Source organism: Oncorhynchus masou, unplaced genomic scaffold, assembly GCF_036934945.1.
Source record: "Oncorhynchus masou masou isolate Uvic2021 unplaced genomic scaffold, UVic_Omas_1.1 unplaced_scaffold_3093, whole genome shotgun sequence".
In the NCBI taxonomy this organism is placed as follows: Eukaryota; Metazoa; Chordata; class Actinopteri; order Salmoniformes; family Salmonidae; genus Oncorhynchus; species Oncorhynchus masou.
Genome location: NW_027009511.1, coordinates 5,158 through 31,679, shown reverse-complemented (window position 1 = coordinate 31,679; position 26,522 = coordinate 5,158). Strand labels below are relative to the sequence as shown.

The 26,522-nt window shown below is 49.0% G+C and overlaps 1 pseudogene; it reads left to right on the top strand.

Moving 5' to 3' along the window:
• The first annotated feature begins 227 nt into the window (after nt 1-227).
• LOC135534169 (RNA-binding protein 25-like) lies at nt 228-7,419 on the top strand (annotated as a pseudogene).
• Nucleotides 7,420-26,522: the final 19,103 nt, after the last annotated feature.

Genomic DNA, 26,522 nt, shown 5'->3' with positions numbered 1-26,522 from the left:
GCTCGTCTCAGAACTCCTCTCTGGGCTGAAAGTACTGAGCACCTGTTCAACGCAGCTCTGTGTAAGCAAGCACATCCCGCCCAGCTGCACACACAAACCCGCGCACAGCACACAAACACACACACATACACACACACACACACACAGAAATGAGCACATTAAAGGGAGCAGGAGTGAGAGAAAGAGAGAGAGGGGGGAGAGAGAGAACGAGAGAGAGAGAGAGAGAGAGAGAGAGACAGAGGGAGAGAGAGAGAGAATGAGAGAGAGAGAGCGAGAGAGAGAGAGAACAAGAGAACGAGAGAGAGAGCGAGAGAGAACGAGAGAGAGAGAGAGAACAAGAGAGAACGAGAGAAAGAGCGCGAGAGAGAATGAGAGAGAGAGCAAGAGAGAGGGGGGAAGAGCATGCGAGAGAGAACGAGAGAGAACGAAAGAGAGACAACAAGAGAGAGAACGAGAGAGAGAGCGAGAGACAGAGTGAGAGAGAGAACGAGAGAGAGAGAGACAGAGACAGAGAGAGAGTGAGACATATAAAGGATGATGTGCTTGGGGTTGGGGAGGTGAATGCAGAGCGCAGTGAGAGTGGGCGACTAGAGGAGACAAGCGGAGGGATGCTGAGCGCACACACACACACACACACACACACACACACACACACACACACACACACACACACACACACACACACACACACACACACACACACACACACACACACACACACACACACACACACACACACACAATCACACACACTGTCGGCAGCCGTTACACAGACTGTACTGAGCACAAAAAGCCTGGGGTTCTTTTAGAGAAGTGGGGATGGAGAGGAGGAGGGGTAGAGGAGGAGGAGGACTTGATTACTGGATTAAGGAAAAGGAGAGATGGGGATGACACGTTGTCAGAGGGGGAGACAGAGATAATGAAGAAGAGAGGGAGGGGGGGAAGAGTGAGGTTGACCTAATAATAAGATGGGTGGAAGGAAATTACACCTGTTGTGAGATGGTGGAGGGGAGTGGAGGAAGTCGAGTGGATGTGGGATGGAGAGGGAGAGGGAGAAGGGGAGGAGAGGACAGGAGAGAGGGGAGAGAAGAGAAGAGGAGAGCAGGGGGAGGAGAAGAGATAAGTAAATGTAATAAGGGGAAAGGAGAGGACAGGAGAGAAGGGAGAGGAGAGGAGGGAGAGAAGGGGGAGAGAAGAGGGGAGAGGAGAGGAGGGAAGGAGAGAATGGAAGAGAAAGGGAGAGGAGAGCAGGGGAAAAGGAGAAGGGGAGAGAGAGAAGGGGAGAGGTAAGAAGGGGAGAGGGAGAAGGGGAAAGGAGAGGGGAAGAGAAGGGAGAGAGGACAGGAAAGAAGGGGAGAGGAGAGAAGGGAAGAGAAGGAGAGAGGAGGAGAAAGGGAGAGTGAAGGGGAGAGGAGAGCGAGCAGGGGAGAGGACAGGAGAGAAGAGGAGAGCAGGGGAAAGGAGAAAGGGGAGAGAGAGAGAAGAGAGAAGAGAATGGGGAGGAGAAAGGGGTGACATGTCGTGTGACATGTCATGTTGTCAAAGGGGGGAGACGGAGATAATTGAGGTTGACCTATGAAGGAAATGATACCTGTTGTGAGAATGGGGAGGAGAGTGGAGGAAGCAGAATGGATGTGGGATGGAGAGGGAGAGAGAAATGGGAGAGGAGAGAGAGAGAGAAGGACAGAGGAGAGAAGAGGAGAGAAGGGGAAAGGAGAGAAGGGAGAGATGAGGAGAAAGAGGAGAGAAAGGGAGAGAAGAGAAGGGGAGAGGAATGAGAGAAGGGTGAGGAGGAAGAGGAGAGAAGGGGAAAGGAGAACAGGGGGAGGAGAGGAGGGGACAGGATAGAAGGGGAGAGGAGAACAGGGGGAAGGAGAGAAAGGAGCGATGAGAGAAGGAGAGGAGAGAAGGGGAGAGATGAGGAGAGAAGAGGAGAGAAGGGCAGAGGAGAAAGAGAAGGGGAGGGGGGGGAGAAGGGAATAGGAGAGAAGGGAAAAGAGAGAGAAGGGAGAGGAGAGAAGGGGACAGGAGCTGAGAGAAGGGAGAGGATCAAAGAAAAGGGAGAGGAGAGAAGGGAGAGGAGAGAAGGGGAGGGGGAGAGAAGGGGAGAGGGGGAGAAGGGGGAAAGGAGAGAGAGAAGGGGAGAGAAGAGAGAGAAGGGAAGAGGAGAGAAGGGGAGGAGAGAGAAGGGGAGAGGGAGAAGGAAAGGAGAGAGAGAGAGGGGGAGGGAGGAGAGAGAAGGGAGAGGAGAGAGAGAAGGGGAAAGGAGAGAGAGAAGGGGAGAGGAGAGATGGGAGAGGATCAAGAAAAGGGCAGAGGGGAGATGAGAGAATGGGAGAGGAATGAAGGGGAGAGGAGAAAGAGAAGGGGAGGGGGAGAAGGGAATATGAGAGAAGGGGAAAGGAGAGAGAAGGGGAGAGGAGAGAAGGGGACAGGAGAGGAGAGAAGGGGAGGGGAGAGAGAGAAGGGGAGAGGAGAGGAGAGAAGGGGGAGGGGAGGGAGAGAGAGGGAAGGGGAGAAGGGGGAGAAGGAAAAGGGGAGAAGAGAGAGAAGGGAAGAGGAGAGAAGGGGAGGAGAGAGAAGGGGGAGAAGGAGAAAGGAGAGAGAGAAGGGGAGAGGAAAGAGAGAAGGGGAGGAGGAGAGAGAGAAGGGGAGAGGGAGAAGGGGAAAGGAGAGAGAGGGGGAGAGGAGAGACGGGAGGAGGATCAAGAAAAGGGGCAGAGGGGGAGATGAGAGAATGGGAGAGGAGTGAAGGGGAGAGATGAGGAGAGAAGAGAAGAGAAGAGGAGAGGAATGAGAGAAGGGGAGGAGGGAAGAGGAGAGAAGGGGAGAGGAGAACAGGGGGAGGAGAGGAGAGGGACAGGGATAGAAGGGGAGAGGAGAACAGGGGGGAGGAGAGAAGGAGCGATGAGAGAAGTGGAGAGGAGAGAAGGGGAGATGAGGGAGAGAAGATGAGAGAAGGGCAGAGGAGAAAGAGAAGGGGAGGGGAGAGGAGAGAAGGGGATGGGAGAGAAGGGGAAAGGAGAGAGAGAAGGGGAGAGGGAGAGAAGGGGACAGGAGAGGAGAGAAGGGGAGAGGATCGAAGAAAAGGGAGAGGAGAGAAGGGAGGGGAGAGAGAGAAGGGGATAGGGGAGATGGGGAAAGGAGAGAGAGAAGGGGAGAGGAGAGAGAGAAGGAAAGAGGAGAGAAAGGGGGAGAGGGAGATAGAAGGAGGGAGAGGGGGAGAAGGGAAGGAGAGAGAGAGAGAGAAGGGGAGAGAGAGAGAAGGGAGAGGAGAGAGAGAAGGGGAGAGGAGAGAGAGAAGGGAGAGAAGGGGAGAGGGAGAGGGGGAGAGTATGAAGAAAAAGGCAGAGGGGAGATAAGAGAATGGGAGAGGAGTGAAGGGAGAGATGAGGAGAGAAGGGGAGAGGAGAAAAGCAGGGGGAAGGGAGAGAAGAGGAGAGAGAGAAGAGAAGGGGAAAGGAGAGAGAAGGGGACAGGAGAGGGGAGAAGAAGAGAGAAGGGGAGAGGAGAGAAGGGTGAGAGGATAGGAAGGAGAGGATAGAAGGGGAGGGGAGAGAGAGAAGGGGAGAAGCAAGGAAGGAGGTGAGAGAGAGAAGGAAAGGAGAAAAAAGGAGAAAAAGGGAGGAGAGAGAGAGAGCAGGGGAGGAGAGAAGGGGAGGAGAGCAGAGGGGAGGAGAGCAGGGGAAAGGAGAGAAGGGAGAGGAGAGAATAGAAGGGGAGGAGAGAAGGGGAGAGGAGAGCAGTGGGAGGAGAGAAGGGTAGAGGAGAGCAGGGGAGGAGAGAAGGGAGAGGAGATCAGGGGAGGAAAGAAGGGGAGGAGAGAAGAGAGAAGGGGAGGATAGAAGGGAAAGGAGAAGGGAGAGGAGAGAATAGAAGGGAGAGGAGAGCAGTGGGAGGAGAAAGGGTAGAGGAGAGCAGGGGGAGGAGAGAAGGGAGAGGATCAGGGGGAGGAAAGAAGGGGAGAGGAGAGAAAGAGAGAAGGGGGAGGATAGAAGGGGAAAGGAGAGAAGGGAGAGAGGAGAGGAGAGCAGGGGGAAAGGAGAGAAGGGGGAGGGAGAGCAGGAGAAAGGAGAGAGAAGGGGAGAGGGAGAGCAGAGGGAAAGGAGAGAAGGGAGAGGAGATCAGGGGGAGGAAAGAAGGGGAGAGGAGAAGGGGGGAAGAGAAGGAGAGAGGGAGAGAAGGGGGAAGAGAAGGGGAGAGGAGGAGCGAGCAGGGGAGAGGACAGGAGAGAAGAGGAGAGCAGGGGAAAGGAGAAAGGGAGAGGAGAGAAGAGAAGAGAATGGGGAGGAGAGAAGGGGTGACATGTCGTGTGACATGTCATGTTGTCAAAGGGGGAGACGGAGATAATTGAGGTTGACCTATGGAAGGAAATGATACCTGTTTGTGAGAATGGGGAGGGAGAGTGGAGGAAGCAGAATGGATGTGGGATGGAGAGGAGAGGGAGAATGGGAGAGGAGAGAGAGAGAAAGGACAGAGGAGAGAAGAGGAGAAGGGGAAAGGAGAGAAGGGGAGAGATGAGGAGAAAAGAGGGAGAGAAAGGAGAAAGAGAGAAGGGGAGAGGAATGAGAGAAGGGTAGGAGGGAAGAGGAGAGAAGGGGAAAGGAGAACAGGGGGGAGGGAGAGGGAGGGGACAGGATAGAAGGGGAGAGGACAGGGGAAGGAGAGAAGGAGCGATGAGAGAGAAGGGAGAGGAGAGAAGGGGGAGAGATAGGAGAGAAGAGGAGAGAAGGGCAGAGGAGAAAGAGAAGGGGAGGAGAAAGGGAATAGGAGAGAAAGAAAGGAGAGAGAGAAGGGAGGAGAGGAAGGGGGACAGGAGCTGAGAGAAGGAGGATCATAGAAAAGGGGAGAGGAGAGAAGGGAGAGGAGAGAAGGGGAGGGGAGAGAGAGAGAAGGGGAGAGGGGCGAAGGGGGAAAGGAGAGAGAAGGAGAGAAGAGAGAAGGGAAGAGGAGAGAGGGGGAGAGGAGAGAGAAGGGGAGGGGGAGGGAAAGGAGAGAGAAGGGGAGGGAGAGAGGGGGGAGAGGGAGAGAGAGAAGGGGAAAGGAGAGAGAGAAGGGGAGAGGAGAGATGGGGAGAGGATCGAAGAAAAGGGCAGAGGGGGAGATGAGAGAATGGGAGAGGAATGAAGGGGAGAGGGAGAAAGAGAAGGGGGAGGGGGAGAAGGAATATGAGAGAAGGGGGAAAGGAGAGAGAGAAGGGGAGGGAGAGAAGGGACAGGAGAGGAGAGAGGGGAGGGAAGAGAGAGAAGGGGGAGAGGAGGAGAGAAGGGGGAGGGAGAGAGAGAGAGAAGGGAGAGGGAAAGGAGAGGAAAGGGGGAGAAGGAGAGAAGGGAAGGGAGAGAGGGGAGAGGGAGAGAGGGAGAAGGAGAAAGGAGAGAGAGGGGGAGAAAAGAGAGAAGGAGAGGAGAGAGAGAAGGGGAGAGGGAGAAGGGAAAGAGGGAAGAGAGAGAAGGGGAGAGGAGAGACGGGGGAGAGGATCGAAGAAAAGAACAGAGGAGATGAGAGAATGGGAGAGGTGAAGGGGAGAGATGAGGAGAGAAGAGAAGAGAAGAGGAGAGGAATGAGAGAAGGGGAGGAGGGAAGAGAGAAAGGGGAGAGGAGAACAGGGGGAGGAGAGGAGAGGACAGGATAGAAGGGGAGAGGAGAACAGGGGAGGAGAGAAGGAGCGATGAGAAGTGGAGAGGAGAGAAGGGGAGAGATGAGGAGAGAAGATGAGAGAAGGGCAGAGGGGAAAAAGAGAAGGGGAGGGGAGAGGAGAGAAGGGGATAGGAGAAAGGGGAAAGGAGAGGGAGGGGAGAGGAGAGAAGGGGACAGGAGAGGAGAGAAGGGGAGAGGATCGAAGAAAAGGGAGAGGAGAGAAGGGGAGGGAGAGAGAGAAGGGGATTGGAGATGGGGAAAGGAGAGAGAGAAGGGGAGAGGAGAGAGAAGGAAAGGGAGAGAAGGGGAGAGGAATAGAAGAGGGAGGGGAGAAGGGAAAGGAGAGAGAGAAGGGGGAGAGGGAGAGAGAGAGAAGGGGAGAGGAGAGAGAGAAGGGGAGGAGGAGAGAGGGAGAGAGAGAAGGGAGAGGAGAGACGGGGGAGAATGTGAAGAAAAAGGCAGAGGGGAGATAAGAGAATGGGAGAGGAGTGAAGGGGGAGATGGGGAGAGAAGGGGGGAGAGGGAGAAAGCGAGGGGGAAGGGAGAGAAGAGGGGAGAGAGAGAGAAGAGAAGGGGGAAAGGAGAAAGGGGGACAGGGAGAGGGGAGAAGAAGAGAGAAGGGGGAGAGGAGAGAAGGTGAGAGGATAGGAAGGAGAGATAGAAAGGGGAGGGGAGAGGAGAGAGGGGAGAAGCAAAGAAGGGGAGGGTGAGGGAAGGGGAGAGGAGAAAAGGAGAAAAGGGAGAGGGAGAGAGAAGAGCAGGGGGAGAGGAGAGAGAAGGGGGGAGAGGAGAGCGGGGAGGAAACGGGGAAAGAGAGAAGGGGAGAGGAGAGCAGGGAAAGGAGAGAAGGGGAGAGGAGAGAATAGAAGGGGGAGGGAGAGAAGGAGGAGGGGAGAGCAGTGGGAGGAGAAGAGGTAGGGAGAGCAGGGGAGGAGAGAAGGGGAGAGGAGATCAGGGGGAGGAAAGAAGGGAGAGAAGGAGAGGATAGGAAGGAGAGAAGGAGAGTGAGAGAATAGAAGGAGAGGAGCAGTGGGAGGAGAAAGGGTAGAGGAGAGCAGGGGGAGGAGAAGAAGGGGAGGGAGATCAGGGGGAGGAAAAAGAAGGGGAGAGGAGGAGAAGAGAGAAGGGGGAGGATAGAAGGGAAAGGGAGAAGGGGAGAGGAAGAAGGGGAGAGGAGAGCAGGAGAAAGGAGAGAAGGGGAGAGGAGAGCAGGGGGAAAGGAGAGAAGAAGGAGAGGAGATCAGGGGAGGAAGAAGGGGAGAGGAGAGAAGAGAGAAAGGGGGAGGATAGAAGGGGAAAGGAGAAAGGGGAGAGGAGAGAGGAGAGCAGGAGATGAGAGAATGGGAGAGGAGTGAAGGGGAGAGATGGGGAGAGAAGAGAAGAGAAGAGGAGAGGAATGAGAGAAGGGGAGGAGGGAAGAGGAGAGAAGGGGGAGAGGGAGAACAGGGGGAGGAGAGGAGAGGGACAGGATAGAAGGAGAGGAGAACAGGGGGAGGAGAGAAGGAGCGATGATGAGAAGTGGAAGTGGAGAGAAGGGGAGAGATGAGGAGAAGATGAGAGAAGGGCAGAGGGGAAAGAGAAGGGGAGGGGGAGAGAAGGGGGATAGGAGAGAAGGGGAAAGGAGAGAGAGAAGGGGAGAGGAGAGAAGGGGACAGGAGAGGGAGAGAAGGGGAGAGGATCGAAGAAAAGGGAGAGGAGAGAAGGGGAGGGGGAGAGAGGGGGATAGGGGAGATGGGGAAAAGGAGAGAGAGAAGGAGAGAGGAGAGAGAGAGAAGGGAAGAGGAGAGAAGGGGAGAGGAGATAGAAGGGGAGAGGGGAGAAGGGAAAGGAGAGAGAAGGGGGGAGAGGGAGAGGGAGAGGAGAGAGAGAAGGGGAGAGGGAGAGAGAGAAGGGGAGAGAAGGGAGAGAGGACGGGGAGAGTATCGAAGAAAAAGGCAGAGGGGAGATAAGAGAATGGGAGAGGAGTGAAGGGGAGATGAGGAGAGAAGGGGGGAGAGGAGAAAAGCGAGGGGGAAGGGAGAGAAGAGGAGAGAGAGAAGAGAAGGGGAAAGGAGAGAGAAGGGGACAGGAGAGGGAGAAGAAGAAGGGGAGAGGAGAGAAGGTGAGAGGATAGGAAGGAGAGGATAGAAGGGAGGGGGAGAGGAGAGAAGGGGAGAAGCAAAGAAGGGGAGGTGAGAGAGAGAAGGGGAAAGGAGAAAAAAAGGAGAAAAAGGGAGAGGAGAGAGAGAGAGCAGGGGAGAGGAGAGAGAAGGGGGGAGAGGAGAGCAGGGGGGGGGAGGAGAGCAGGGAAAGGAGAGAAGGGGAGAGGAGAGCAGGGGAAAGGAGAGAGGGAGAGGAGAGAATAGAAGGGGAGGAGAGAAGGGGAGAGGAGAGCAGTGGGAGGAGAGAAGGGTAGAGAGCAGGGGGAGGAGAAGGGGAGAGAGATCAGGGGAGGAAAGAAGGAGAGAGAGAAGAAGGGGAGGATAGAAGGGGGAAAGGAGAAGGGAGAGGGAGAGAATAGAGAGGGAGAGGAGAGCAGTGGGAGGAGAGAAGGGTAGAGGAGAGCAGGGGGAGGAGAGAAGGGGGAGAGGAGATCAGGGGAGGAAAGAAGGGGGAGAGGAGAGAAGAGAGAAGGGGGGAGGATAGAAGGGGAAAGGAGAGAAGGGGAGAGGAGAGGAGAGCAGGGAAAGGAGAGAAGGGGAGAGGAGAGCAGGAGAAAGGAGAGAAGGGGAGAGGAGAGACGGGGGAGAGGGAGAGAAGGGGAGATGAGAGCAGGGGAGGAGAGAAAGGGAAGGGAGAGCAGGGAGAGGAGAGAAGAAGGGGAGAGGAGAGCAGGGGGAGGAAAAAAGGGGAGAGGAGAAGAGAGAAGGGGGAGGGAGAGAAAGGGGAAAGGAGAGGGGAGTGGAGAGGAGAGAAGGGGGAAAGGAGAGAAGGGGAGAGGAGAGGGAGAACAGGAGAAAGGAGAGAAGGAGGGAGAGAGAAAAGGGAGAGGAGAGAAGGAGGGGAGAGGGGGAAGGGGAGAGAGGAGGGGGGAGGGGGAGAGAGAAGAGAGAGAGAGGAGAGAGAGAAGGGAAGGAGAGAGAGGGGAAAGGAGGGAGAAGGGGGGAAGGAGAGAGAAGGGGAGAAGAGAGAGAGAGAAGGGGAGAGGAGAGAGAGAGGGGGAAAGGAGAGAGAGAAGGGATAGGAGAGAGAGAAGGGGAGGAGAGAGAGAGAAGGGGAGAGGAGAATGGGAAAGGAGAAAGAGAAGGGGAGAGGAGAGAGAGAAGGGGAGAGGAGAGAGAGAAGGAGAGAGGGGAGAGGGGGAGAGGGGAGAAGGGAGGGGGAGAGAAGGGGAGAGAGAGAGAGAGGAGAGGGAGAGAAGAGGAGAGAAGAGAAGGGAGGAGAGCAGTGGGAGGAGAGAAGGGTAGAGGGGAGAGCAGGGGGGAGGGGAGAGAAGGAGGAGATCAGGGGGAGGAAAGAAGGGGAGGAGAGAAGAGGGGGGAGGATAGAAGGGGAAAGGAGAGAAGGGGAGAGGAGAGCAGGGGAAAGGAGAAAGGGGAGAGGAGAAAGGAGGAGAAAGGAGAGAAGGGGAGAGGGAGAGACGGGGGAGGGGAGAAGGGGAGATGAGAGCAGGGGAGGAGAGAAGGGAAGGAGAGCAGGGGAGAGGAGAGAGAAGGGGAGAGGAGAGCAGGGGGGAGGAAAAGAAGGGGAGAGGAGAAGAAGAAGGGGGGAGGAGAGAGGGGGAAAGGAGAGAAGGGGAGTGGAGAGAGAGAAGGGAAAGGAGAGAGGGAGGGAGAGAGGGGAGGAAGGAGAAGGGGAGAGGAGAGAGAAAAGGGGGGAGAGAGGAAGGGAGGGGAGAAGGGGAAAGGAGAGAGAAGGGGAGAGGAGAGAGAGAAGGCGAGAGGAGAGAGAGGGGGAGAGGAGAGAAGGGGGAAAGGAGGGAGAAGGGAAAGGAGAGAAGGGGAGAAGAGAGAGAGAAGGGAGAGGAGAGAGAAAGGAAAGGAGAGAGAGAAGGGGAGAGGAGAGAAGGGGGAGAGGGGGAGAATGGGAAAGGAGAAAGAGAAGGGGGAGAGGAGAGAGAGAAGGGGGAGAGGAGAGAGAAGGGGAGAGGAGAGAGAGAGGGAGAGGGAGAGAAAGGGAGGGGAGAAGGGGAGGGAGAGAGAAAGGGAGAGGGAGAGAGAGAAGGGGAGAGGGAGAGAAGAGGAGAGAAGAAGGGGAAAGGAGAGAGAAGGGGACAGGAGAGGGGAGAAGAGGAGAGAAGGGGAGAGGAGAGAAGGTGAGAGGATAGGAGGGAGAGGATAGAAGGGGAGGGGAGAGGAGAGAGAGAAGGGGAGAGCAAAGAAGGGGAGGTGAGAGAGAGAAGGGGAGAGGAGAGGAGAAAAGGGAGAGGGGAGAGAGAGCAGGAGAGAGGAGAGAAGGGAGAGGAGAGCAGGGAGAGGAGAGAACTGGAGAGGAGAGCAGGGGAGGAGAGCAGGGGGAAGAGAGAGGGGAGAGGAGAGCAGGGGAAAGGAGAGAAGGGAGAGCAGAGAAGGGGAGAGGAGAGCAGGGGGAGGAGAGAAGGGGAGAGGAGAGCCGGGGAGAGGAGAGAAGAGAGAAGGGGAAAGGAGAGAAGGGGAGAGGAGTGAAGGGGAGAGGAGAGAAGAGAAGAGAGAAGGGGGAGGTGAGAAGGGGAAATGACAGAAGGGGAGAGGGAGAGAAGGGGGGAGAGGAGAGCAGGGGAAAGGAGAGAAGGGGAGAGGAGAGCAGGGAAAAGGAGAGAAGGGAGAGGAGAGAAGGGGAGAGGAGAGCAGGGGGAGGAGAGAAGGGAGAGGAGAGCCGGGAAAGGAGAGAAGGGGAGAGGAGAGAAGAGAGAAGGGGAAAGGAGAGAAGGGAGAGGAGTGAAGGGGAGAGGAGAGAAGAGAGAAGTTGGAGGAGAGAAGGGGAAATGACAGAAGGGGAGAGGAGAGAAGGGAGAGGAGAGCAGGGGAAAGGAGAGAAGGGGAGAGGAGAGCAGGAGAAAGGAGAGAAGGGGGAGAGGAAATAATAGAAGGGGGCGAAATAAGGAGAGAGTAGAGCAGGGGGAGGAAAGAAGGGTAGAGGAGAGAAGAGAGAGGGGAAAGGAGAGAAGGGAGAGGAGAGGAGAGCAGGGGAAAGGAGAGAGAAGGGGAGAGGAGAGCAGGAGAAGGGAGAGAAGGGGAGAGGAGAGAAGGGGAGAGGAGAGCAGGGGGAGGAGAGAAGGGGAGAGGAGAGCAGGGGAAAGGAGAGAAGGGGAGTGGAGAGCAGGAGAAAGGAGAGAAGGGGAGAGGAGAGAAGGGAAGAGGAGAGCAGGGGGAGGAGAGAAGTGAAGAGGAGAGCAGGGGGAGGAGAGAAGGGGAGAGGAGAGCAGGGGAAAGGAGAGAAGGGGAGAGGAGAGAATAGAAGGGGGAGGAGAGAAGGGGATGACATGTCATGTTGTCAGAGGGGGAGATGGAGATAATTGAGGTTGACCTATTGAGGAAATGACGCCTGTTGTGAGAATGGGGAGGGAGAGTGGAGGAAGCAGAGTGGATGTGGGATGGAGAGGGAGAGGAGAGAAGGGGAGAGGAGAGGAGAGAAGAGAAGAGGAGAGGAGAGAAGGGAAAGGAGAGAGAGAGAAGAGAAGGGGAGAGGAGAGAAAGAGGAGGGGAGAGGAGAGAGAAGGGGAGAGGAGAGAGAGAGGGAGAGGAGAGAGGTAAGAAGGGAGAGGAGAAAGGGGAGAGAGAGAAGGGGGAGGGAGAGGAAGAATGGGAAAAGAAAGGGAGGGTGAGAAGGGGAGAGGAGAGAATTGGAGAGAAGGGAAGAGAAGGGGAGAGAAAGAAGAAGGGGACAGGAGAGGAGAGAGAAGGGGAGAGGTGAGGAGAGGAGAGAGAGAAGGGGAGAGAAGGGGAGAGGAGAGAAGGGGAGCAAAGGGGAGAGGAGAGAAGGGGAGAGGAGAAAAGGGGAGAGAAGGGGAGAGGAGAAAAGGGGAGAGAAGGGGAGAGGAGAGGAGGAGTGGAGAGAAGGGGAGAGGAGAGGAGAGAAGGGGAGAGGAGAGAGGAGAGAAGGGAGAGGGAGGTGGAGAGAAGGGCAGAGGAGAGAAGGGGGCTAGGTGAGGAGAGGAGAGAGAAGAATGGGAGAGAAGGGAGAGGAGAGAAGGGGAGCGAAGGGGAGAGGAGAGAGGAGAGAAGGGAGAGGAGAGAAGGGGCTAGGTGAGGGAGAGGAAAGAGAGAGAAGGGGAGAGAAGGGGGGAGAGGAGAGAGAGAGGGGAGGGCGAAGGGAGAGGAGAGAAGGGGAGAGGAGAAAAGGGGAGAGAAGGGGAGAGGAGAGAGGGAGAGAAGGGGAGAGGGAGAGAGGGAGAGAAGGGGAGAGGGAGAGAAGGGGAGAGAAGGAGAGAGAGGAGAGAAGGGGAGAGGAGAGAGGAGAGAAGGGGAGAGAGGAGAGCAGGGGAGAGAAGGGGAGAGGAGAGAAGGGGAGAGGAGAGAAGGGGGAGAGGAGAGAGAAGGGGAGAGGAGAGAAGGGGATAGAACCTGTTGTTCTCTAGCTCATCTCCATTCTCTTGCTTATCTGTAGAAACAGCTGCCTAATCTACAATGAGCTGGTGCGTGTGTGCATGTGCGTGTGTGTGTGTGTGTGTGTGTGTGTGTGTGTGTGTGTGTGTGTGTGTGTGTGTGTGTGTGTGTGTGTGTGTGTGTGTGTGTGTGTGTGTGCGTGTGCGTGCGTGTGCGTGTGTGTGAGTGGCATTGATTCAGTGAGCAGTCGGCCAACGCCATGACAGTAAAATAATGAGATTGTAAATAAGACGGATCTTATTTGCACTGCATACAGCTGAGATGCTACTGTATATAGGGTAACACACACACACACACACACACTCCAACCACAATCTAAACGCTCCCACTAAGTGACTAACAAAGAATGATAATATTGAACCCAAGCAGGAATGCGTTTGTTGACCATTGTCATAATTCAGAGATGTCTTCAATGTTTTTAAATGTGAATAAATGAGATCCGCTCTCATTGTTTTTATTTTCTAGAATACTTCTAATGACCATAAAGTGAATGTACAGTGATTCAAATGGATTTCTTTCTATTCCTTCCTACTTTCCCATCAACAGGTTAACTACCAGACAGGAAGGACCTGTCTAGCTGTGTGTCAGTACCAGCAGGTTAACTACCAGGCAGTAAGGACCTGTCTAGCTGTCTGTGTGTCAATATCAGCAGGCTGGTTATAGTCAGGTCCTTGTCCCTGTCTCTGTGTACACACTCACACACACACACACACACACACACATACCATATGTGTGCACTATATCATAAGCAAATCTTTATGGTCCTAAACTGACCATGGAAAATCACTGACCCTGCCGACCAACACACAGACGGACAGACACAGACAGACAGACACACATTCACACAGACACACACAAAAACAAAACAAAAACAGCATATGCACCTATTCAGGCACACACCACAAAACAGCAAAGCAGTGAGAACAAAATGAAATCATAAAAACAGTAACATTCCCAAGTACAACAACATCAGCATACCAGCAAACAACAAGTGTATTGATGTCATAGAGTATTGATGTCATAGGATATTGATGTCATAGAGTATTGATGTCATAGAGTATTGATGTCATAGAGTATTGATGTCATAGGATATTGATGTCATAGAGTATTGATGTCATAGAGTATTGATGTCATAGAGTATTGATGTCATAGAGTATTGATGTCATAGGATATTGATGTCATAGAGTATTGATGTCATAGGATATTGATGTCATAGAGTATTGATGTCATAGGATATTGATGTCATAGAGTATTGATGTCATAGAGTATTGATGTCATAGAGTATTGATGTCATAGGATATTGATGTCATAGAGTATTGATGTCATAGGATATTGATGTCATAGGGTATTGATGTCATAGAGTATTGATGTCATAGGATATTGATGTCATAGAGTATTGATGTCATAGGATATTGATGTCATAGAGTATTGATGTCATAGAGTATTGATGTCATAGGATATTGATGTCATAGAGTATTGATGTCATAGAGTATTGATGTCATAGAGTATTGATGTCATAGGATATTGATGTCATAGAGTATTGATGTCATAGAGTATTGATGTCATAGGATATTGATGTCATAGAGTATTGATGTCATAGAGTATTGATGTCATAGAGTATTGATGTGATAGGATATTGATGTCATAGAGTATTGATGTCATAGAGTATTGATGTCATAGGATATTGATGTCATAGAGTATTGATGTCATACAGTATTGATGGCATAGAGTATTGATGTCATAGAGTATTGATGTCATAGGATATTGATGTCATAGAGTATTGATGTCATAGAGTATTGATGTCATAGAGTATTGATGTCATAGGATATTGATGTCATAGAGTATTGATGTCATAGGATATTGATGTCATAGAGTATTGATGTCATAGGATATTGATGTCATAGAGTATTGATGTCATAGGATATTGATGTCATAGAGTATTGATGTCATAGGATATTGATGTCATAGGATATTGATGTCATAGAGTATTAATGTCATAGATTATTGATGTCATAGAGTATTGATGTCATAGGATATTGATGTCATAGGATATTGATGTCATAGAGTATTGATGTCATAGGATATTGATGTCATAGAGTATTGATGTCATGGTATATTGATAACATAGAGTATTGATGTCATACAGTATTGATGGCATAGAGTATTGATGTCATAGGATATTGATGTCATAGAGTATTGATGTCATAGGATATTGATGTCATAGAGTATTGATGTCATAGAGTATTGATGTCATAGAGTATTGATGTCATAGGATATTGATGTCATAGAGTATTGATGTCATAGGATATTGATGTCATAGGGTATTGATGTCATAGAGTATTGATGTCATAGGATATTGATGTCATAGAGTATTGATGTCATAGGATATTGATGTCATAGAGTATTGATGTCATGAGTATTGATGTCATAGGATATTGATGTCATAGAGTATTGATGTCATAGAGTATTGATGTCATAGGATATTGATGTCATAGAGTATTGATGTCATAGAGTATTGATGTCATAGAGTATTGATGTCATAGGATATTGATGTCATAGAGTATTGATGTCATAGGATATTGATGTCATAGAGTATTGATGTCATAGGATATTGATGTCATAGAGTATTGATGTCATAGGATATTGATGTCATAGAGTATTGATGTCATAGGATATTGATGTCATAGGATATTGATGTCATAGAGTATTGATGTCATAGATTATTGATGTCATAGAGTATTGATGTCATAGGATATTGATGTCATAGAGTATTGATGTCATAGGATATTGATGTCATAGGATATTGATGTCATAGGATATTGATGTCATAGAGTATTGTTGTCATAGGATATTGATGTCATAGAGTATTGATGTCATAGGATATTGATGTCATAGAGTATTGATGTCATAGAGTATTGATGACATAGGATATTGATGTCATAGAGTATTGATGGCATAGAGTATTGATGTCATAGGATATTGATGTCATAGAGTATTGATGTCATAGGATATTGATGTCATAGAGTATTGATGTCATAGAGTATTGATGTCATAGGGTATGTCACTAGGGAGACGTTCAGTTCCAACTGGTTTCTCTGCATGACTAATATAGAATGTGGCATTCATTGGAATTGACCTGCAGTACAGTATCACTGGTCAAGTGCTATCATTCAGACAGCTAGGACAGGGTTTTGTACACACACGCCACCCCTGCCCTTGCAGCCAGCAGTCTGAGTCGTGATTAGTTGGTAACTATCCATCGTGTCATCAAAGTGGGGTCCTTTGATAGATTAGACGCCCTGCTGGGAGCCTTGGGTAACCGTCAGCGGCCACAGACTGCAATTTTCCTCCGTAACTTGATGTGACACACATAGGTACACACCCACACACACACACACACACACACACACACACACACACACACACACGTTAGCAACAGGTAGATTGAGGTAATCAGGGATCTAATATGAAACTGGTGAAAGCAATTTCATTCCTTCACAGGAACCTGATACAATGATGTTGTTGTGTGGCCACTGGATTACTCTGAATGCAGCCAAAGCTAACCACTTTCGGAGCTATCTAGTACTCTCAAATTGTATCCTGATGTCGACAGCAGATAATAGTTATATTCCTTATATAGCTACCTTAGCTAGCTAACATACGTTTGGAGAGGACACGTTACAATAGTTGGCTAGCTAGCTGGCATTAGCAATGTTTAAAATGGCAATGAATCTAGTCAGTTAGCAAACGATGCAACAAAAGTGTAATTTAGGATTTAAAAAATAGGCTCTGCATTTCAGAAATCACAGTTGCATGTGCACCTTCTACCATTGTTCAATTTGTTAGCCATTTAAACATAAATACTTTTTTGAGGAAAACACTGTTTTTGCATTTGACCTCATTGGCTTTCATGTATTTTTGTCTTAAGCGTGGCACTCGAGCATGGTTAGCGACAGTTGGCGGGGCTTAGGAAAGGATCAATAAAAATGAATAGTAACGGGGCCATTTGGTAGGCACTAACTCCACCATGGCTCATTGGCCAAAGCCTAAGGAGAACTTTATGTTTTTGTTCTGGTTTTTTGGAAAAAAAGCCTAAATAAGGTCAGTGGTAAACACCAGCTAAGGAAATCCTACATGTTTTATTCTATGGGATAATCTTCATCAGTTAACGTCACTTTTTGTGAATTTGGAAGCATTTATGTAATCAAAACAACCAAATTCATAAAGGTCATGTTAACTGACCGATATGATGTCATAGAACAAAACGTAGAACATTTCTTGATATCATGACACAAGGCGAGACCCAGGAGGCAGAGGGTTGAGTCTTACGATGTTTATTCATCCAAAATGAGTAGGCAAGAGAATGGTTGTGGACAGGCAAAAGGTCAAAACCAGATCAGAGTCCAGGAGGTACAGAGTGGCAGACAGGCTGGTGGTCAAGGCAGGCAGAATGGTCAGACAGGAGGGTACAGAGTCTAGGAGGTACAGAGTGGCAGACAGGCTCGTGGTTAAGGCAGGCAGAATGGTCAGGCAGGAGGGTACAGAGTCTAGGAGGTACATAGTGGCAGACAGACTGGTGGTCAAGGCAGACAGAATGGTCACGCAGGAGGGATCAGAGTCCAGGAGGTACATAGTGGCAGACAGACTGGTGGTTAAGGCAGGCAGAATGGTCACGCAGGAGGGGTCAGAGTCTATGAGGTACAGAGTGGCAGACAGACTGGTGGTCAAGGCAGGCAGAATGGTCAGGCAGGAGGAATCAGAGTCTAGGAGGTACAGAGTGGCAGACAGGCTCATGGTGAAGGCAGGCAGAATGGTCAGGCAGGAGGGTACAGAGTCCAGGAGGTACAGAGTGGCAGACAGGCTCATGGTGAAGGCAGGCAGAATGGTCAAGCAGGAGGGATCAGAGTCAAGGAGGTACAGAGTGGCAGACGGGCTGGTGGTCAAGGCAGGCAGAATGGACAGGCAGGAGGGTACAGAGTCTAGGAGGTACATAGTGGCAGACAGACTGGTGGTCAAGGCAGGCAGAATGGTCCAGCAACAGGCAAGGGTCAAAACTGGGGGACTATTAAAAAAAGAGAATAGCAAAGGAAGAAGTACTGTCACGCCTAAGGTCAGGTTAGGTCAGGGTGTGACGAGGGTGGTATGTGTGTTTTGGCTCATCTCGGGTGTTTGTACTGTCTAGGGGTTTTGTAGATTTATGGGGTTGTTTCCATCTAGGTGTTTATGTAGGTCTATTGTTGCCTAGATTGGTTCTCAATTAGAGGCAGGTGTTTATCGTTGTCTCTGATTGGGAACCATATTTAGGCAGCCATCTTTTGGGTATTTCGTGGGTTATTGTCTCTGTTATGTTGCACGTTAGCACATTGTTTATATAGCGGGCACGTTCATCTTATTATTCGCTTTGTTGTTTTTTGTTTAATTAAGTGTTCTTCGTGTTCTTCATTAAATAAAGAAGAATGTATTCTTACCACGCTGCGCTTTGGTCCACTCCATACGACGATCGTGACAGAATCACCCACCAACCAAGGACCAAGCGGCGTAGTAACGGGCAGCAGCAGCGAACACAAGACTCCTGGACTTGGGAGCACATATTAGACGGCAAGGGACCATGGGAACAGCCGGGTGAATATCGCCGTCCCAAGGCAGAGCTGGAGGCAGCAAAGGCAAGAGGCGCTGGTATGAGGCGCTGGTATGAGGAGGCAGCACGGCAGCGCGGCTGGAAGCCCGAGAGGCAGCCCCAAAAATTTATTGGGGGGATGCACACAGGGAGTGTGGCGAAGTCAGGTAGGAGACCTGCGCCAACTTCCTGTGCTTACCGGAGAGAGAGAGGAACCGGGCAGGCACTGTGTTATGCGGTGGAGCGCACGGTGTCTCCAGTGCGGGTGCATAGCCCGGTGCGGTACATTCCAGCTCCTCGTATCGGCCGGGCTAGAGTGGGCATCGAGCCAGGTGACATGAAACCATCTCTACGCATCTGGTCTCCAGTGTGTCTCCTCGTATCTGCCGGGCTAGAGTGGGCATCGAGCCAGGTGCCATGAAGCCATCTCTACGCATCTGGTCTCCAGTGTGTCTCCTCGTATCGGCCGGGCTAGAGTGGGCATCGAGCCAGGTGACATGAAGCCATCTCTACGCATCTGGTCTCCAGTGTGTGTCCTCGTATCGGCCGGGCTAGAGTGGGGAATCGAGCCAGGTGACATGAAGCCGGCTCTACGCATCTGGTTTCCAGTGTGTCTCCGCGTATCGGCCGGGCTAGAGTGGGCATCGAGCCAGGTGCCATGAAGCCATCTCTACGCATCTGGTCTCCAGTGTGTCTCCTGCGTATCTGCCGGGCTAGAGTGGGCATCGAGCCAGGTGACATGAAGCCGGCTCCTACGCATCTGGTCTCCAGTATGTCTCCTCGTATCGGCCGGGCTAGAGTGGGCATCGAGCCAGGTGACATGAAGCCATCTCTACGCATCTGGTCTCCAGTGTGTCCTCGTATCGGCCGGGCTAGAGTGGGAATCGAGCCAGGTGACATGAAAGCCGGCTCTACGCATCTGGTCTCCAGTGTGTCTCCTCGTATCGGCCGGGCTAGAGTGGGCATCGAGCCAGGTGCCATGAAGCCATCTCTACGCATCTGGTCTCCAGTGTGTCTCCTCGTATCGGCCGGGCTAGAGTGGGCATCGAGACAGGTGACATGAAGCCGGCTCTACGCATCTGGTCTCCAGTGTGTCTCCTCGTATCAGCCGGGCTAGAGTGGGCATCGAGCCAGGTGACATGAAACCATCTCTACGCATCTCGTCTCCAGTGTGTCTCCTCGTATCGGCCGGGCTAGAGTGGGCATCGAGCCAGGTGACATGAAGCCGGCTCTACGCATCTGGTCTCCAGTGTGTCTCCTCGTATCGGCCGGGCTAGAGTGGGCATCGAGCCAGGTGACATGAAACCATCTCTACGCATCTGGTCTCCAGTGTGTCTCCTCGTACGTCGGCCGGGCTAGAGTGGGCATCGAGCCAGGTGACATGAAGCCGGCTCTACGCATCTGGTCTCCAGTGTGTCTCTCGTATCGGGGCCGGGCTAGAGTGGGCATCAAGCCAGGTGACATGAAACCATCTCTACGCATCTGGTCTCCAGTGTGTCTCCTCGCATCGGCCGGGCAAGAGTGGGCATCGAGCCAGGTGACATGAAACCATCTCTACGCATCTCGTCTCAGTGTGTCTCCTCGTATCGGCCAGGCTAGAATGGGCATCGAGCCAGGTGACATGAAGCCGGCTCTACGCATCTGGTCTCCAGTGTGTGTCCTCGTATCGGCCGGGCTAGAGTGGGCATCGAGCCAGGTGACCTGAAGCCGGCTCTACGCATCTGGTCTCCAGTGTGTCTACTTGGGCCGGCATACATGGCACCAGCCTTACGCATGGTGTCCCGGTTCGCCAGCATAGCCCAGTGCGGGCTATTCCACCTCGACCGCACTGGCCTGGCTACGGGGAGCATACAACCAGGTAAGGTTGGGCAGGCTCGGTGCTCGAGAGATCCAGTGCACCTGCATTGGTCCGGTCTGTCCGGTGCCACCTCCACGTACCAGCCCTCCGGTGGCAGCCCCCTGCACCAGACTGTCTCTTCGTTTCATCCCTACAGGTGCTTCCGCCTGCCCAGAGCTGCCAGTGCCTTCCGTCTGTCCTGAGCTGCTAGAGTCCCGTCTGTCCTGAGCTGCTACAGTCGCCCGTCTGTCTTGAGCTGCTACAGTCTCCCGTCTGTCCTGAGCTGCTAGAGTCTCCCGTCTGTCCTGAGCTGCTAGAGTCTCCCATCTGTCCTGAGCTGCTAGAGTCTCCTGTCTGTCCTGAGCTGCTAGAGTCTCCCGTCTGTCCTGAGCTGCTAGAGTCTCCCGTCTGTCCTGAGCTGCTAGAGTCTCCCGTCTGTCCTGAGCTGCTAGAGTCTCCCGTCTGTCCTGAGCTGCTAGAGTCTCCCCCGTCTGTCCTGAGCTGCTAGAGTCTCCCGTCTGTCCTGAACTGCTAGAGTCTCCCGTCCGAAACACAGGGATAAATACACTGGCCCAGAAAGACAGGAAACACAGGGATAAATACACTGGCACAGAGACAGGAAACACAGGGATAAATACACTGGGGAAAACAAGTGACACCTGGAGGGTGTGGAGACACAACGAGGACAGGTGAAACAGATCAGTGTGACACCTGAGCCTGTGTTAACCTCCGACTTTATAGTTTGCCATTTATTGGTTGCGATTATTGTTGAAAGTTCAAACAATTGTGGTGTAAGAGAGTCCATGTGGGTGAAGCAGAAGACATGCATTGCCTTACACACACACACACACACACACACACACACACACACACACACACACACACACACACACTTTCCTGTGTCAGACTTTATAGTTATCCCAAACCCCATTCATTTCTCCATTGGAATGACTGAACAAGCCAGAGATAACTCATGTCTGGTTATTAGGACTACAAGCTCGCAGCTCTATTGGAATAAAGGAAGAACTTTTCAACTCGTTCAGTCAAAATAAAGAATATTTAGACTCATTTAGTTCATTTCATTCAGTAATGTCTAGAACCGCAGAACCACCCACCAGCCAACGGCAAACGGAAAACTGATTCTAAACTCACTGAATGATTCTACAAGCGACCATATGGGGCTTATTGGAGCTGGCATTTGTGACTGGGACTTAGACAAGGATGCTTCAAACAATGTACATTTGTTGATTGCTCGCCATACAAAAATGATTTTGTTTATTGATACCTTTGAAACGAGGTCTAGCTAGGTCCATCAATAACATTCAATAATCAATTGATCGTATTCATTCTTGCATCATGTATTTTTCTTCTCTATGCTGCCCGCAGTATAATCTATTTTCTCTGTGCGCACATGACAGACAGTTCGTGGACTGAGGAGAAACGGATTCATGCTGTAGAAATCATTGCGTCCCAGCAGGTCAAATGAACGAGTCACTTGGAAAAACTAATCATGACTATCGAATCAGTAAAATAAAATAAAAATATATAAAAAAGGATTTGTAAAATGATGAATCGTTCCGCTGTTTCCATGGTTCCCATTGAAAGGCAACAGGTAGGAAGAGCTGAGGAGGAGGGGGGGGGGGTGTATGTGTTCCGATGTCCTGCTCTTTGAATTAGCTTGACAGGCTAATGTAGGTAACAACATAGCTAGCAAATTACGATGGATTATGCTGCTTATGAGCTGTGATGAATTAGCTTCCCAGATAATATAGGGAGAAGGAGAGAAGGAGAGAGAGAGAGAGAGAAAGGGAGAGAAAGAGAAACTGAGAGAAAGGACAGGTAGAGAAAAGGAGGGAGAAAGAGAGAGAGAGAGAGAGAGAGAGAGAGAGAGAGAAAGGGAGGGAAAGAGAAAGTGAGAGAAAGGAGGTAGAGAAAAGGAGGGAGAAAAAAAGAGGGGAGGGAGGGAAAGAGAAAGCAAGAGAAAGGAGAGGTAGAGAAAAGGAGGGAGAAAGAAGAGAGAGAGAGAGAGAGAGAACAGGAGGGAAAGAAAGCCAGAGAAAGGAAAGGTAGAGAGAAGGGAGAGAGAGAGAGGGAGGGAGGGAAAGAGAAACTGAGAGAAAGGACAGGTAGAGAAAAGGAGGGAGAAAGAGAGAGAGAGAGAGAGAGAGAGAGAGAGAGAGAGAAGAGGGGAGGGAAAGAGAAAGCCAGAGAAAGGGGAGGTAGAGAAAAGGAGGGAGAAAGAGAGAGAGAGAGAGAGAGAGAGTGATGTCAGCAAGCGGGAAACACTGCCTGAAGAAGATGAGAACATTCTGGCCTCATCTGGGACAAAAGAGCAGAGGAATATGACGGTTGCCATAGTCACACCACTCATCTAAAGAGCTCGACTTCACCCAGTGTCTTTGAGATATATTTTAGGCTACAGTCACAGGGAGATACTCTATGAGATATGAATAGCCTCCATTCATGTTTTGTGTTTCTTTAAAAAAGCTGCTTATGGTGTTGATGTGCATTCAGCTCCAAGTAAATAACCTTGACTACCAGTAATAGATCACAGAGAAAGCTGTCAGCAAGGCCAGCTGTGGACATTGGCTAAAACAAAGAGAAGTTGAAAAAAATGGATAATAATGTTTTTTCTGTCAGTTTTATTCAATACTGGCAACCTGCTTCTGGCAGCTTCTATACATATTATTCAAAATGTGTATAGAAATACAGTACTATAGAGTAGCTCTCCAATAAATTCACCTCAGATCGAACTATTTGAAAAGCAGAATCTAGACTGAGAATTAGGAGAGGGTGGTCGGCCATTTCAGACCTATGTCACCCGCTCTGAAAGAGGTCGTCCTCTCTGACCTCTCGCTCCTCTAGGGAAACTCTTGAGCTGTGACCCCAAACACATGCATTACACACACAGACATGAGGTGACATGAGAGAGAGAGACGTACACCGTTTTGGGGCGAGGGCTGAAGCGCGAGGGTGGTTTTGTTCCTCTAAGAAGTTTAGAATAGTATACAGGTCAAAGGTCATGGTCGGTTGACCCCAGGGCCATCACTCAGACTGGAGGTCATGGAGGTTCCCAGGGAAGAGGGTTGGGTACTTAATCCTCTTAAACAGACCTCTCAAACACATACACACACACACAAGCAGGCAAGCACGCACTCCCCGAGAGAGAGAGCTTATCTGACCGCTCGGCACGCCAGATCATCCTCATCTCATGTAGATCGTGACCTTAAGAAAGTCTTCAGCCCATCATGAGTTTAACTGATACAACACTTCACATAATGAGTTTGACTGACACTTCACATAATGAGTTTGACTGATACTTCACATAATGAGTTTAACTGATACAACACTTCACATAATGAGTTTGACTGACACTTCACATCATGAGTTTGACTGATACTTCACATAATGAGTTTGACTGATACAACACTTCACATAATGAGTTTAACTGACACTTCACATCATGAGTTTAACTGACACTTCACATCATGAGTTTAACTGACACTTCACATCATGAGTTTGACTGACACTTCACATCATGAGTTTGACTGATACTTCACATAATGAGTTTAACTGACACTTCACATCATGAGTTTAACTGACACTTCACATACTGAGTTTAACTGACACTTCACATACTGAGTTTAACTGACACTTCACATCATGAGTTTAACTGACACTTCACATCATGAGTTTAACTGACACTTCACATCATGAGTTTGACTGACACTTCACATAATGAGTTTAACTGACACTTCACATCATGAGTTTGACTGACACTTCACATGAGGAGTTTAACTAATACTTCACATCATTAGTTTAACTGATACAACACTTCACATAATGAGTTTAACTGACACTTCACATAATGAGTTTGACTGACACTTCATGAGGAGTTTAACTGACACTTCACATAATGAGTTTGACTGACAGTTCACATGAGAGTTTGACTGACACTTCACATACTGAGTTAAACTGATACAACACTTCACATAATGAGTTTGACTGATACAACACTTCACATACTGAGTTTGACTGATACAACACTTCACATAATGAGTTTGACTGATACAACACTTCACATAATGAGTTTGACTGATACAACACTTCACATAATGAGTTTGACTGATACAACACTTCACATAATGAGTTTGACTGATACAACACTTCACATAATGAGTTTGACTGATACAACACTTCACATAATGAGTTTGACTGACACGTCCCATGAGGAGTTTAACTGATACTTCCTTCACATCATGAGTTTGACTGATACAACACTTCACATCATGAGTTTTACTGATACAACACTTCACATAATGAGTTTAACTGATACAACACTTCCCAATGAGACCCAGTTTACTCATACATAATGAGTTTAACTGATACAACACTTCCCAATGAGACCCAGTTTACTCATACATAATGAGTTTAACTGATACAACACGAGACCCAGTTTACTCATACATAATGAGTTTAACTGATACAACACTTCCCAATGAGACCCAGTTTACTCATACATAATGAGTTTAACTGATACAACACTTCCCAATGAGACCCAGTTTATGTAATGAGTTTAACTGATACAACACTTCCCAATGAGACTCCAGTGTACTCATACATAATGAGTTTAACTGATACAACACTTCCCAATGAGACCCAGTTTACTCATACATAATGAGTTTAACTGATACAACACTTCAATGAGACCCAGTTTACTCATACATAATGAGTTTAACTGATACAACACTTCCTTAATGAGACTCCAGTTTACTCATACATAATGAGTTTAACTGATACAACACTTCAATGAGACCCAGTTTACTCATACATAATGAGTTTAACTGATACAACACTTCCCCAATGAGACCCAGTGTTACTCATTTAACATAACACTTCCAATGAGACCTTTTCCATATATATTGTTGAACTGATACAACACTTCCCAATGAGACCCAGTTTACTCATACATAATGAGTTTAACTGATACAACACTTCCCAATGAGACCCAGTTTACCTTTACTCTTACATAATGAGTTTAACTGATACAACACTTCCCAATGAGACCCAGTTTACTCATACATAATGAGGTTTAACTGATACAACACTTCCTAATGAGACCCAGTTTACTCATACATAATGAGTTTAACTGATACAACACTTAATGAGACCCAATGAGACCCAGTTTACTCATACATAATGAGTTTAACTGATACAACACTTCCTAATGAGACCCAGTGTACTCATACATAATGAGTTTAATTGATATAACACTTCCCAATGAGACCTTCCCATAATGAGTTGAACTGATACAACACTTCCCAATGAGACCCAGTTTACTCATACATAATGAGTTTAACTGATACAACACTTCAATGAGACCCAGTGTACTCACATCATACATAATGAGTTAATGAACTGATACAACACTTCCCAATGGGCCAGTGTTGCTGCCCTTAATAGTGTGATACAACACTCCAATGACATAATGAGTTTAACTGATACAACACTTCCCAATGAGACCCAGTGTACTCATACATAATGAGTTTAACTGATACAACACTTCCCAATGAGACCCAGTGTACTCATACATAATGAGTTTAACTGATACAACACTTCCCAATGAGACCCAGTTTACTCATACATAATGAGTTTAACTGATACAACACCAATGAGACTCCCAATGAGACAATCCAGTGTGCTCATACCTTAATGAGTTTAACTGATACAACACTTCCCAATGAGACCCAGTGTACTCATACATAATGAGTTTAACTGATACAACACTTCCCAATGAGACCCAGTTTACTCATACATAATGAGTTTAACTGATACAACACTTCCAATGAGACCCAGTTTACTCATACATAATGAGTTTAACTGATACAACACTTCCCCAATGAGACCCAGTTTACTCATACATAATGAGTTTAACTGATACAACACTAATGAGACCCAGTTTACTCATACATAATGAGTTTAACTGATACAACACTTCCTAATGAGACCCCAGTTTACTCATACATAATGAGTTTAACTGATACAACACTTCAATGAGACCCAGTTTACTCATACATAATGAGTTGAACTGATACAACACTTCCCAATGAGACCCAGTGTACTCATACATAATGAGTTTAACTGATACAACACTTCCCAATGAGACCCAGTTTACTCATACATAATGAGTTGAATTGATACAACACTCCCAATGAGACCCAGTTTACTCATACATAATGAGTTTAACTGATACAACACTTCCCAATGAGACCCAGTTTACTCATACATAATGAGTTTAATCACAACACTTCCCTAATGAGACCCAGTTTACTCATACAATGAGTTTAACTGATACAACACTTCCAATGAGACTCAGTTTACTCATACATAATGAGTTTAACTGATACAACACTTCCCAATGAGACCCAGTGTACTCATACATAATGAGTTTAACTGATACAACACTTCCCAATGAGACTCAGTGTACCCATACAATAATGAGTTTAACTGATACAACACTTCCAATGAGACCCAGTTTACCTCATACATAATGAGTTTAACTGATGCATACATAATGAGTGTACTAACATAATGAGTTTAACAAACACTTCCCAATGAGACCCAGTTTACTCATACATAATGAGTTTAACTGATACAACACTTCCCAATGAGACCCAGTTTACTCATACATAATGAGTTTAACTGATACAACACTTCCCAATGAGACCCAGTTTACTCATACATAATGAGTTTAACTGATACAACACTTCCCAATGAGACCCAGTTTACTCATACATAATGAGTTTAACTGATACAACACTTCCCAATGAGACCCAGTGTACTCATACATAATGAGTTTAACTGATACAACACTTCCCAATGAGACCCAGTTTACTCATACATAATGAGTTTAACTGATACAACACTT